Raw genomic sequence first — 13,459 nt, forward strand, 5'->3', positions numbered from 1 at the left:
AAACGGCTGATAAAAAGCCTGATAAAGGTGACCTGTACCGACCCGAACCATATCGTACTGTACCACTCAGTAGAAATGAGCCGTTAAATGTGTTTCTCTGTTTATGTTTTGTCGCACATTTCAGATGACAAATCCACTAGAGGGCGCTGTCTACATTTTTGCCTTAGGGCTTGTTTAGTAAACTCAAGGCACAATTTATTTACCTCTGAATTATCATGAAATAATCATCTGCAAGATCTGAAATACGCTTCCCCTTTTATGTTTTGTTGCATATATCAGATCACAAACCACTAGAGGGCGCTGTCTATTTATATTTTTTTCATTACTCAGGGCTCATTTCCTAAACTTTAAGCGCAATTCATTTCACTCCGAAGTAATATGAAGCATATAATCATGGAAATGTGTGCCTCAGCCTTAAAGGGCACCTGTGGTAAAAAATCTACGTTTCAAGCTGTTTGGACAGACATATGTGTAGGTATAGTGTATAGACTGTCATATTGGGGTGATATAAACACACCCAGTCCTTTTATTTTCAATTTAACAACATAAAAACGGTGGACCAATTGGAGTGGTTTTTAGATCGACTGCAACTTCATGTAGGAGTGTGATCCCCCCGCCCACCAATATTGATAGACAGGCGCGCATTTCCATTTCCTAAGTTTGTTGTTTCATGTCCACCATTCTCAGCGTGCGAGTCAAAGCGATGTCACCAAAGGAACACCCTTACTCTATTTTTAGATGTAAGGCTTATTGGGCTCAACACAAGATCAACATTCACCACATGATCGCTCTCATCAGCGCCATTGTTTGTAACTTTAGGTGGGTTTGCAAACATGTGTACTTTTACTTGCGTCTTCCTTAAACTTCAGTCGTTTGCATTTCCCACGGTCAGAGAAGCTTCCGGTCTACTTAACTAGGTGCAGCTGGAAAGTGCAAGTGTGTTGCCACCCGTGCGCATCCCTCCATTGGAAATAACGAACATGCCTTAAGCAGGTCTTACACCAGAAGCGTTGCGCCAAGCAACGCCATGCATTTTAGAATTCTAAACATAAGTTTCTATTAGGGTACACACACAAGCGCCGCAAGTCAACGGCGCCCAGCCGCGACTCATCAGGACACTGCTCATATTTCTGCCGTGCCACAGAGCGCCATCTGAATAGTTTAATTTTAAATAAACTGTGAATGTGCGCTTCTGGTGTGCCATGTCACGGATCTGAGCGGTGCATCCGGTGCTTGATGCCCTTTAGTTATAGCCTCAGTCAAGGTTAAATCAGTGTGAGTGGTTATTAGTCTTGGTGTACAAGCTCGGAACTTTAAACTAGCACACAGTTGGCTGTATATACATAGACACAAACGATTTCGTAGTCTCTGCTTGGTCTGTGTCCGAGTTGTATGGCTGAATGCTGGTCCTCTCACCCCTGCTGCTTCTCTCTGTCTGCCTGTCTGTTGCCAAACACAAAGCGAGGGAGCTCTTGGCTCCTTCCCCTTGTTAAGTTGGGCAGGAAATCGAAACTATTTTTCATGTGAAGCAACACAGCCTTAAAGCACCGAGCTGTGTACTGAAGAAGATTTCTATTCTCTCAGTGTAAAGTATTTTCTAAGTGTAAAGCAGTTAATTTTCTCTTCACAAAATGTATGTAGTGTTTGCAGCAAACATGCCAGCGTGTGTTAAAAATACAGTGATATGTCTGTGTAAGATGAGTATGCCTACAGGAGCAACACTAGGAGAAGGCTGAGTGACTGATTGTGTAGAATAACTGAATATGTAAAGCACTGATTATATATGTTAAATACTTCTATGAAGCTATATGTGTCAGAAGTTAGAATGAGTAACATATTATCAAGTGATTATGCTTTCATGACAATGTATGTAAACACTTAATCCTTTTGCATAAGTTGCATCTATGGAGAGAGAACTTTGATGTCAAAACAGTTGCTGACACAGACCTGTAACATCTCTGCTGACATGAGCTAGTGGGCTGAGAGCCAAGAATAGCAGGACCCCTTAGACTAGAAAACCTATTCAAAAATGGTCAAGAGTTAAAAAGAGAATTAGGGGTGTGTCAAATAATCCTGTATAAAAATTGTAACAAACACACTGAAACTTCAGAAGGTGCAGGAGAGACTTCAGAAGGTGTCCAGGAGAGACTTCAGAATGCTCTGGGGTCTGCTCTGCTCTTTCTCGGCTTTATTATGGAGAATAAAGTCTATTTTCTGATATTCAAAACCTCTGGTCTGATAATTTGTAATTGATTAGTCGTCGAATTTACGACAAATGCCGCCCAAAATCGTGGGGCTGAGAAGAGACGATCGAGTGACACTGGACATGCTGGGGCTTGGAGGAAAAACACAAATATGTGGCCACGATAAAAAACGGTAAGCAATTTTAAGCTTATACGTTTGTGTTTTTTCTACCAAGGACCTGCTAGTAACGGTAAAAAGTCACTTGAACTGTTTCTCCAGCTATAACGAACTACAAGTAAAACTAAAAAAGTAAAAGTAAAGATATAAAAGGAAAACAATGGGGTTTTGAATACCAGAAGAAAATAACAATTTGCATGCAAATGATCTGTGTTTTCCTAAGAGGGCCTTGACGGATAGGATAAACGTTAACTAGTAACTGTTACTCATATTTGGGAAATTTTTAATATTATGAAGAATATGCATAGAGCATATTTATGTTTTAAAAGGAAGTTCTTAAAGTGTGGTGACAGTTAAGAGATTAAAGCAGATTAATAAAGTAGAGAGAAGCGCGCAAAGACCTCGGAGTACCCGTTCTGTTTTAATAATGATAAATATTATTATGCAGGAGGCTGGGGGAAAAAAGGCAAAAATCCTGTGAAATGCTATTTTTACTGAAGGACAGTAAAGACGGGAGCAGAAGTAACAGGCACTCAAGAGGAGTGTAGTGAAGAATTCTGTGGTTACAGCTCTAAGGTTAGAGGCTGTTCGGACAGGTCACTCAAGAGGAGTGAGATGTATTTATGTAATTGTAAGTATTTGTGTATTTGTCTGTGTTGCTGGGGTGCTTAGAAGCTTCACCTTTGATCTAGAGAGACTAGAATAGAGGTGAGGTTCAGGTTACACAGTGTAAGAGATGAGGTTAGGATGAGTGAGAAGTATGATTGTGTTTAGAAGTATGTTTGCAATAAGAGTGAGTTTAAAAGAATTATCGTTTTATATTATAATATAAAAGAAGGACTGCATATGTTGTGTGATTTAAGAACAATAAGATAGAGAGTGATGCAGTTTAGGGAAGAGATTGTGATACAGAGGAGGTTTAAGCCTCATAAAATTAATTAAGATCATATTGCATTTGAAAGACACAGACTGAAAAGAACAATATACTAGTTAAACATTTTTCTGAATAATCTCTGTGTGTTTGAAGTGTTTTAAGTATGAAATAGGCAGAGAGGGGACTGAAATTCCTGACATGTCGACAGTCTGGAAGAAGGTCTGCTTCAGGAGTGGTAAGAATCTGTCTATTTTAAGAACAAAAGTTTCACAGGACAGATAGAAGCTAAAGAGTCAAGAAATATTATAAGGTATTAAAAAAAAATAGAAATATAAAGTAATGTAATAAGATAAATGAAATAAGAAAATATTCATGGTTGAATAAGATTTTATAAATAAAAAGTGTTAATAAAAATCCAACTGGAAGTTAGACTAATAAATATTAAGAAATTTTTAAAAAATTAAGCATAGAACTAACTACATATGGAGATAAATTGATATATTTAAAAGGAAATAAATTCACTAAATAAGTATGAATAAAAATAGATAAGTTATTAATTTAAGTAAATAAAGAATTAGAAGAGAAAACTTTAATGAATATGGATTAATTGAAGAGTTAATAATCAAATGTTTAAGGAAAATAAGCTTAAAAAAATTAATTAGGAAAATCTAAGAGACAAAAATGCTAATTTTTGAAAAGGAAAAGAAGCATAGGAAAATGGAGAAAAAAGAAGTCCAAACATTGTTTAATAGAATTAAAAGAGAAGATGTTTAAAAATATATTAAACAGATAAGATAAAAATTAGAAAAAAAACAGTAACATTTTAAAGAAAATAAGATTTGGCTTTAAAAGATAAAATTATGTTTAAGTGCAATAAAAAATTGTTGTGGAGTAAGTTGACTGTTGTCATCTGTTTTAAAGTCAGCTACAGGCTGTCATCTGAGCCAACAGCTATTTGTAGTAAAAGCAGTGAGTTAGATGTAAAGCATAGACACTGAGGAGACATGAAAGAACATCATAGTGAGTTCAAAAATTTTATAATTAATATTTTATGTACCTAAAAATTAATTTAAAATTAAAAATTGCATTTCAGATTGGAAAAATGCTTAAAGTAAACAAACATGTAGAGTTAAAATAGTACTATGAACTTGAAGCTATTGCAGTAAGGATTTTGAACAGTTATATCAGATGTAAGCACCATGTAGTGCTGGTGAATTAAAAACAGAAATGTTAGAGAAATTAAAATAATGTAAGATGTAATGTAACTAGTGAGGAAACACTAGAATAAGATTAGGAAAAATAAGTGAAGCACAATCTGAAGCCAAAGAAATTAATAAGAAAATTTAACAAATAGAAAATTAAGCATATTTACATATGATAAAAATGATTGAGAATTAGAAAAAAATAAGTTGTTAAACAGCAAACAAAAATAGATAAATAAATAAATTAATTAAAAAAAAATGGATAAAAGGAGTCTTTATTTGATGAAGGAAAAAATGGGGGGAAAATAATAATTTATTAAGTCATGAGCTAAATTCTATATATATATTAATTAAGAGGACATAGGGATTAACTTTGGGGGACTGTAGTCTTGTACCTACCAGACATCTGAGTACACTGGCAAATGGAAAGGTGTTTGAAAAACACAGAGCAAAATGGCTGTGGACACTTGTGACATGAACTTTATGCCCAGGATTTACTGAGGACTGAAAAAGCTACATTTGTTCAGAGACATTCAAAAGAGACACTAACAAGAGACTGATGAATTGATCAAAAAGAAAAAACGCTCCACCAGAACTTTACATCAGCTGAGTCAAAGAAAAGAAGCCAGCCCAAAGAGAGAGGGGGAAACACAGTGCCCTGATATGAAGCAATTTCAGGACAATATAGAAAAGACTGTTACACCAATCTGTGAACTAGTTGTCTCAGGTTGCGAGGGGGGATAGTCTGACAGTCCATCTCAAAGTAGCTCCTAAAGTCCAAATTAAGTTCAAGCATTACAGAAGGAAAATTAAGAACAAAAGTTTAGCTACCCATTCTTGTATCAAATCAGACTCCTGTCAATTTGAGAGAGAAATTATTATCATGCAAATTTTTAAGTAAGAAAAAGTGTTATAAGGAAATTCTACAGTGAAACTTTAAATATTGAATGATATATTATGATGAATGTTAAATAATTTAGGTTTAAGTTTTAATAGGTTTAATCATAAAAGTCCTTAAACTTTGAAGGATAAATTACAATGCAGCAGAATGACTAAAGAAAAAGAAAAAGCTTTTGATAAGGCAATACATAATTTGGAGAATAAATAAGAATGGAATTAAGTATTTAAATTAAAATTAAGTAAAGGAAAATCTTAACATAATTGTATTGTGAATGGCCTAAATCAAGATTGGATATTGAAAACTGGAAAGAGATTCAAATTTAGAAAAATGATTTACAGTTAAAGGGAAGATTGAAATAACAATTGAAATAAATTCATAAGATATGGTAAGGTCAAAAAGTAATACTTCTAAATTACTATAAAACAAATTGAAAGAGAAAAGTGTTTAAGAAAAAAATATTGTTTCACATGAAAACATATGTGAAGAATAATTAGAAAAAAAATTAATAAGGAATAATAGTTAAAACAGAGCAAAAAGAAATTCACAAAACATACAGTAAGTTTTAGTCAGCTGATAAAAAAGTGCATAAAAATTGTATAATCAACTAGTTTGAGGGGAATGCCTTAAGAAATAAATGTTAGCCAAAAGACAATACCACAAATTAGGACGAAAATTAATTAATATATAGCTCAGAAAATTAATTAGTAAAAGAAAGAAGTGTCAAGTTCCAACTAAATGATTGTCATTACAGGACTGAGATGCAGATAAAATCAGCCAGCACAGTGAGGGTTAAAATGGATTAGATGCAGATCTGTCCAGAAAGAAAACCACTAAATGCTGAAATAGGTATAAAACTCTATTGAGAAGTGTAAAAATATAAGAGCACTAATAGAAACATCTAGATAATGTAATATGCAATCTGTCCTAGACATTTCTATTTAAATTTAAAGTAGTAATAAGTGTATAAATGACTAATAATTTTTTATGGAATTTAAAGGCAATAATTACATATGAAGACAAAACAAGATTATGTTTAGGTTATGATTTAAGAAAATCAATAAGAAAAGATTTTCCAGCTGAAGTTCATATTGTATGTGGAGATATGTTCTTTTGGATGGTAAATATATTAAGTGGTTTAGTTTCTATTGAGTTTATTTTAGGTAACTACCAGAGGAGGGTAGAAACTTGTTCGTACTTATGTAGGCTGATGACTACCATATACTGTATACACCAGAATGCATAAAGGGTTAAAATTAGGGAGAAGATCATAGGATGAACACTGTCACAATATGTGGATGATTGAATTATCTACAACTTCACATAGCTCTAGTTCAATTAAAAGACTTGAGTGGAGACCATTGCTCCAAACAGTAAAATATGATGACTGTTTTTGGTGTTGACTGGATAGAGAATTATTCTGTAAACAAGCACAGTTGAGAAACTATGATGAGTAGATGATTAGAGGTAGCATCAGGAGCAGATTATGAAGCAGGGATAGTTATTACATCTGTGACAAGAGAAGTATTTCCTAAATTTTTAAATGCCTTCAGAAATAAGTTCATAATGGGTTTGCATTCATAAAGTAATTAAAATTAAAGTTAATAAGTGATCAATAAATAAATCATCTAAAGGAGTATGAAAAATGAATAAAGCAAAAAAGAGAGAATAATTGTATTATGCTCAATTACCAGAAATGGCTGAAAGAGATGAAGATGATCCATCAAGACCAACGCTCAATGAAATATGTGAAAATAATAAACTTAATGGGATTAATTTGCTAACAAGTGCATTGGTGAGTGATGGCATGGAAACTGACAGAAACAGGCATCTAACACCGCATCGAATGAACTGCTATTGGGTCGACCCATGAAAGAAACCTTGCAAGAAACTTCACATAAGACCATTGCAAGAAACCACATGAAACTTTGCATAAAACCTGGCTTGCACATAACTCTTGGAATGGTTTGCAAAGATGTCTAATACAGTAGGGACTTTAATGAAGAAACAAATAATTGCCATGTGCATAGCGATATCTGTGCAGGAAACCAGAAAGGAGCCATGTGAAAGAGCAGTGATACAAGGTCCAATTGGTCTAGGTGATTGAGTCTATCTGAGGATGCTCTGGAGAGCTCAGGAGGAAAGGACCATATCTGGATGAGGGCAAATCCAACAGCTGCCAAAGTGGATGCCATTGATGAGGTACCAATGCCTCAAAGGAGCGAAAGGAAACAACTCCAGCAAGGGAAAGCTGACCGGAAACAGAGGAGCCTGAATATTCCAAAGCTCTGAGCTACTAAGTGCAACGTGTGGAAGCAAGAGTTTATCAGAGCAAAGTAAAGAGTGATTCTGATAATATGCCTGAGTACCACATACAGAAGTGCCACAAGTCAAGGGATGATGAATGCACAACTGCAGATTTCAGAACTCAGACTCTCAACCACACATCTCCATCAACATCTTTTCAAAGTTTAATGAAGATGCTGATAGCTTACAAGAAGAGAAACAAGGATGAGCAAAGATCAAGAACAACATTTGATGCTTTTTACGTTTACATATTGATTTTGTTTGCATATTGCTTTCATGGTACCTATACATGATATCACTTCAGTATATTCTACATGAGTGTGAAAACTAGCAGCTAGCACTGAACCAACTGAATACTTATGCTTAAAACTTTATTGTCTTTGATGTGTTAAGAGAAAAACAGAGTACAGTCTTTTACTTCCTTCAAATCAAAAGTGACAGGGAAGATGTTTGGCTGGACTTCTGTCAAAGTACAGTGGCATAATCTGGTCAATTGATAACAGCTATGTGGCTAATATCAGTCACTAGATAGAGGTAATTAAGAGAACTGGATTATGAAATTGCACTTTGGGGTTAAAAGACAATAATATTAAGACTAAAGTCTTAAGAGGAGGGATTGAAGAAGATTTCTATTCTCTCAGTGTAAAGTATTTTCTAAGTGTAAAGCAGTTAATTTTCTCTTCACAAAATGTATGTAGTGTTTGCAGCAAACATGCCAGCGTGTGTTAAAAATACAGTGATATGTCTGTGTAAGATGAGTATGCCTACAGGAGCAACACTAGGAGAAGGCTGAGTGACTGATTGTGTAGAATAACTGAATATGTAAAGCACTGATTATATATGTTAAATACTTCTATGAAGCTATATGTGTCAGAAGTTAGAATGAGTAACATATTATCAAGTGATTATGCTTTCATGACAATGTATGTAAACACTTAATCCTTTTGCATAAGTTGCATCTATGGAGAGAGAACTTTGATGTCAAAACAGTTGCTGACACAGACCTGTAACATCTCTGCTGACATGAGCTAGTGGGCTGAGAGCCAAGAATAGCAGGACCCCTTAGACTAGAAAACCTATTCAAAAATGGTCAAGAGTTAAAAAGAGAATTAGGGGTGTGTCAAATAATCCTGTATAAAAATTGTAACAAACACACTGAAACTTCAGAAGGTGCAGGAGAGACTTCAGAAGGTGTCCAGGAGAGACTTCAGAATGCTCTGGGGTCTGCTCTGCTCTTTCTCGGCTTTATTATGGAGAATAAAGTCTATTTTCTGATATTCAAAACCTCTGGTCTGATAATTTGTAATTGATTAGTCGTCGAATTTACGACAGTACACGCCTCCAACATGACACTTTCTAACACATTATAATAAACAAATCTGATGTGTGTTTTGAACTGAATCTAAACTCAACAGTATATGGATGCAGCCTTTATATTGCAAGCTGAGACTGCATAACTCAGCGATGCAATGTCGGGCACAATGCACTCAAATGGAGCTAGTGATGTCACTGTGACGGGTAAGGTTAGGGGTGGGGTTAGGTGAGCCCATTAAAAAGCATTGGATGCAGCCCAGATTGCACTGCACCAGGTCTGCAGCCAGACCCCTCTCCCTAAACTGGCACACTCAGAAGAACCATAATATTACTATTAAACCATACAAAAGGGTAAACTAGATGCCCTTTAATTATTTTTACAAGACCTGAAATACATTGCTTCATTTATATTTTGCTGCACATTTCAGATGACAATTCCACTAGAGGGCGCTGTTTACATTTTTGCATTACTAAGAGCTCATTTCCAAAACTCTAAGCACAATTTATTTAGCTCGGAAGTAATTTAAAACAAATAATCCTAGAAATACACGCCTTAGCCTACATTTTTTTGCGAGACACGAAATACGTTGCTCTGTTAATATTTAGTTGCACATTTCATTTCATAATCATAGCTATTCTGTATTAAAAAGCTTTGTTTCCATGTACCAATAAATGCTACGTTGAATGGAGCTTTGTATTGTCAGGATCTGGATTGACTTAAAAACGAATAGCCCATGCGTTTGATCTTTATCGCAGGACCATCTCGCTGAAGAGCAGAAGGAATCGATGCGTCAGAGAGAATATAATAGCGTTTCGCCTGCCTTTGTGCCGAAGCCCTTAACCTGACGACGGCCTCTATTTCACAGCCCGCGGTCTGAGCGGTGCAGGGGTCGAGGCCCGAAATCATCAGCACCGTGGCTCTCGTCCACACGGCAGAGATGAAATGAAGGCAGGTAATGTGGGGAAGCAAATGGCTGTGAATTCTCCTCTGAATGCGACTCCTGCTGCGCTCCTCCAACTCAATTTTCATGCCGCTTGACTGCAGAATAAAAGCAGCAGCGCCTGCATCCACCTGCTGTAATCCACCACACTACTACAGCTCCTTTAACACCGCAGGCACAAACACTGCTTTTCATGCACCTCTCACATTTAGGATTTCAGGCTTTTCATAAAGCGTTTTTCAGTCTAATTTAAAGAAAACATACCTAATAGACTTTTAAGTTTGTATTTTATCAGTGTTTAATTATGATACAAACATTCAAGTCAACTACACTGTAAAAATGCTGGCTTCCATACAATTCCATCATGTTGTCCCAACACAAATCAATTAAGTTAACTTAATAGTGTTCACAAATTTAGGTAGATTGAACATAAAACAATTGACCCTTCGCTATGCTACACCCGAAAAACCGCCACACACCAATCGTGGCAAAAATGCTGGGTTCCACTCAATCGATTTGTGGTAGGACAACACACTGTAGGACTTTTCCACAATTTTACAGTTATTTACTGCAAAAACCAGTAAAATACCACATACATTCTTCTACTGTACTTCTATAGTTCAATACTGTAATATGCACTGCATTGTGGGTAATTTTAAAACATTTACAGTAGCCCCTTTCACACATACAGACCTTTCTTGAAAAAATGCCGGCAATTTTTCGGGAAGGTCTGTATGTGTGAACAGGCCCTTTTTGAAAATACCGCTAAATTCGTTCCGGCTATTTTCCGGAAAGAGAAGCTGTAACATTACCGGTAATTTGCCGGAATGCTGCGCTGCTTGAATTTATTAAATAAAAGTTTTGTACCACCATTACAGTAGAAGTACTGTAAAGAATGTCATACTGTAAAATTAAAATATGCTAAAGGGTATTTTACCTTAAAAGAAAGTTGCAGTAAGGCTATTTTGCTGTAAAATGAAATTACGGCAGGGCCCTGATACTGTAAAACACATTTACAGGTAAGTTACTGTAAAGGGGCAATTGCTGTAAATTGTTGGCAACAATGATGCCAGTAAGTTATCGCAAAAATACAACAAAACGTCTAACAGTGCGTGAAGGAATCAACTTAACTTATTTGTTTTTACATATTGTAAATGGATTAAACATCAAATAATTAATTTGTCCAGAAAAAAAATTAAGAATTGTGTTGTTGCCGCTTTATTTAAATAAGTAGTTCGAACAAACAGCAAATGCCATTTTTTGAGTGTTGGGATGCGACGCTTTGCGAAATTGTCGAGTCGTGTTATTCAAAGACTATCAAATACACAAGACATGTCACTCTTATAGTTTTGAATGGGAAAAGTATAACAGACAACATGGTGAACGAAGTCCCGCCTGCTAGTACAGGAGCCAATCAGCGATCAATTTAGAAGCCTAAAGTTGAGAGTTGACAAGCCCAGAGTTGCTGTCATTTTGGAGGAAATTCATTCATCAAGACCAAGTTGTGAATTACTTCGGAAGAACAGCGTGATCTGACGAAGAATTGTCCAGAGGATGATAATGTGCAGGCCATAAATGAGGTTGGTGACGTGATCTCGTTCCTTTCGAGTGCGCATGAGCATTAGCTAATTTTGTTTGATTTGAACGTTGAGAAATGAATCTGATGACAGTTGTTGTTTAATTTTATTGGTTCCAAATATGTAACGTAATTGTAAGCTTGGCAATTTTGGAGAATTTGATGTTTCCCCATTTAGACAGAATACCCGCACATACTGCCTAAGAGGTGCTTTAAAGATATCCACTGACGGAAATAACTTGCCTTAAAGGGACTTAGGGTGCTTTCACACCTGTGAATCGATTCAGTTGTTCCGAAACAGAGATTAAAATTGTTACATTGTTGCTCTTTGCTCTTGGAGCGGTTCGCTTTCACACTGCAAAGTTTCTAATCGGACCAAAAGAGCTAAAGCAAGTCACGTGCGAGTAAACTCTCCTTACATTGGTCAGAGTGTCAGGGTTTATTTTGCAGCTTTCCGCTCAGCTGTCAGGAGAGGTGGTGATTTGGTGGTGATTGACAGGGTGCGCGTGTGACGTGTCTGAGGAGAGACATGGTGGGGAGGGGTGAGAAGGGTGCGCGACGATGCCTATTTGAGGACTGGGAGAGAGACGCGAGATTACCGAGAGATCATCACTCGTTTGCGGGCATCCGGAGACTCGCGAAACTTCCCGCCATACTCATAATTCTCTCTTCATATAGCCGTATGCCTATTACATATCCATAAAACACTGTGATATAACCGCGCTCGGATCGGATCGCTTTCTCACTGCAATCGAACCGCTCCAGGGTTCGTTTCAATCGAGCCGAGACCACCTCATTCAAGCGATCTCGGAGCGATTACTTTGGCGCGGAACAGAGCGCGATTGCCCTGTTCACATATGCCAATCGAACCGCGATAACTGGGCAAACGAGATACGTTCCGAAACAAAAGTGTAGGTGTGAAAGCACCCTTAGGTTCGTTTATGGTTCTGCATATTTGTGTATTTAAACAACATTTTAGAAAACTTGCATTACTAAAATGTTTGCTATTCTTAATGCAATAATCACTCATCTGTAATAGTAACTATTAGTTAATGTTTTTTTGTTCACTTGCAGCATCTTGTTTAACCCTGCACTCTCTGTCCTTCAGCTGTTATTGACTGACAGGCCTAGTAAAGGTATTAGGTGTCATTGCATTTTGATCATCTGCCCTCTCCATGATTATATCAGGCCGTATTGCAAACACAGCTCTGATTTCGAGGAGCCGTCAGTAAGTGTGTTTTCTATTTCTCTTCCTCTTGACATTTTGAACATTAGAAATCACATTTGAGGGGAATGACAATCGTGCAGGGCATGTAAAATACAACACTGGTGTATTTGTTTTTTTTTCTACTGCAAAACTTATTACGAGGTTCATTCACTTTACTTACAGGGCGGTGCTTCAGACGGCAGCATTGGAGAAAATGGATTTTGCCAATATACTCAACAAACAACTGAGTGTTCATTTGGTCTAGTTGAAAGTTACTCATGTTTGTTTGGTCCAACTGGTTTAATAATGAAGACCCAGAGACTTGAAAACTACACCAATGAAGACGAGGATGGAGATTTACACTGAGTTACGGTTGAAATTAGGGAGAAACTTTTTTTTTTTGCCAGTTTGGTTTCATTTACTCAAATTTACATATTATTTTTTTTTACTTATCTTTTATTTGTCCATCATTCAACATGTACTAAGTGTTATTATATGTACTTAATTTAATATCACAATTGCATTTTACAAAACAACAAGCAGAATAATTATTTTTAGTTTTCAGTTACTAGTATTTACTATCTATTGACAGCTTGATTTTGTTTCTGTTTTCTTAATTTGGTCACACTTTATTTTAATGTACAATTCACGCTACTAACAAATCATTATCAAGCCATTAAGTAATATTTTAGCTCAATAAATTACTAATTTACTAATACTAATTTGAAGGCAAAGCAGTGGTGCAGGAGGTAGTGATGTCGCCTCACAGCAAGAAGGTC

General features: G+C 36.2%; 1 protein-coding gene and 1 long non-coding RNA gene across 10 annotated transcripts in view; one reads left to right on the forward strand and one right to left on the reverse strand.

Moving 5' to 3' along the window:
• rftn1b (raftlin, lipid raft linker 1b) overlaps positions 1 to 13,459 on the reverse strand; it is a 435,159-nt gene that overhangs the window by 180,721 nt on the left and 240,979 nt on the right. The gene's annotated exons all lie outside the window — the stretch shown is intronic.
• On the forward strand, positions 2,109 to 8,926 carry LOC141378332 (uncharacterized). The gene is made up of 2 exons (XR_012392559.1): positions 2,109 to 2,376; positions 7,030 to 8,926. It is a non-coding gene; the product is annotated as an uncharacterized lncRNA (long non-coding RNA).

The sequence above is a fragment of the Danio rerio genome, chromosome 16 (assembly GCF_049306965.1).
Source record: "Danio rerio strain Tuebingen ecotype United States chromosome 16, GRCz12tu, whole genome shotgun sequence".
Taxonomy (NCBI): Eukaryota; Metazoa; Chordata; class Actinopteri; order Cypriniformes; family Danionidae; genus Danio; species Danio rerio.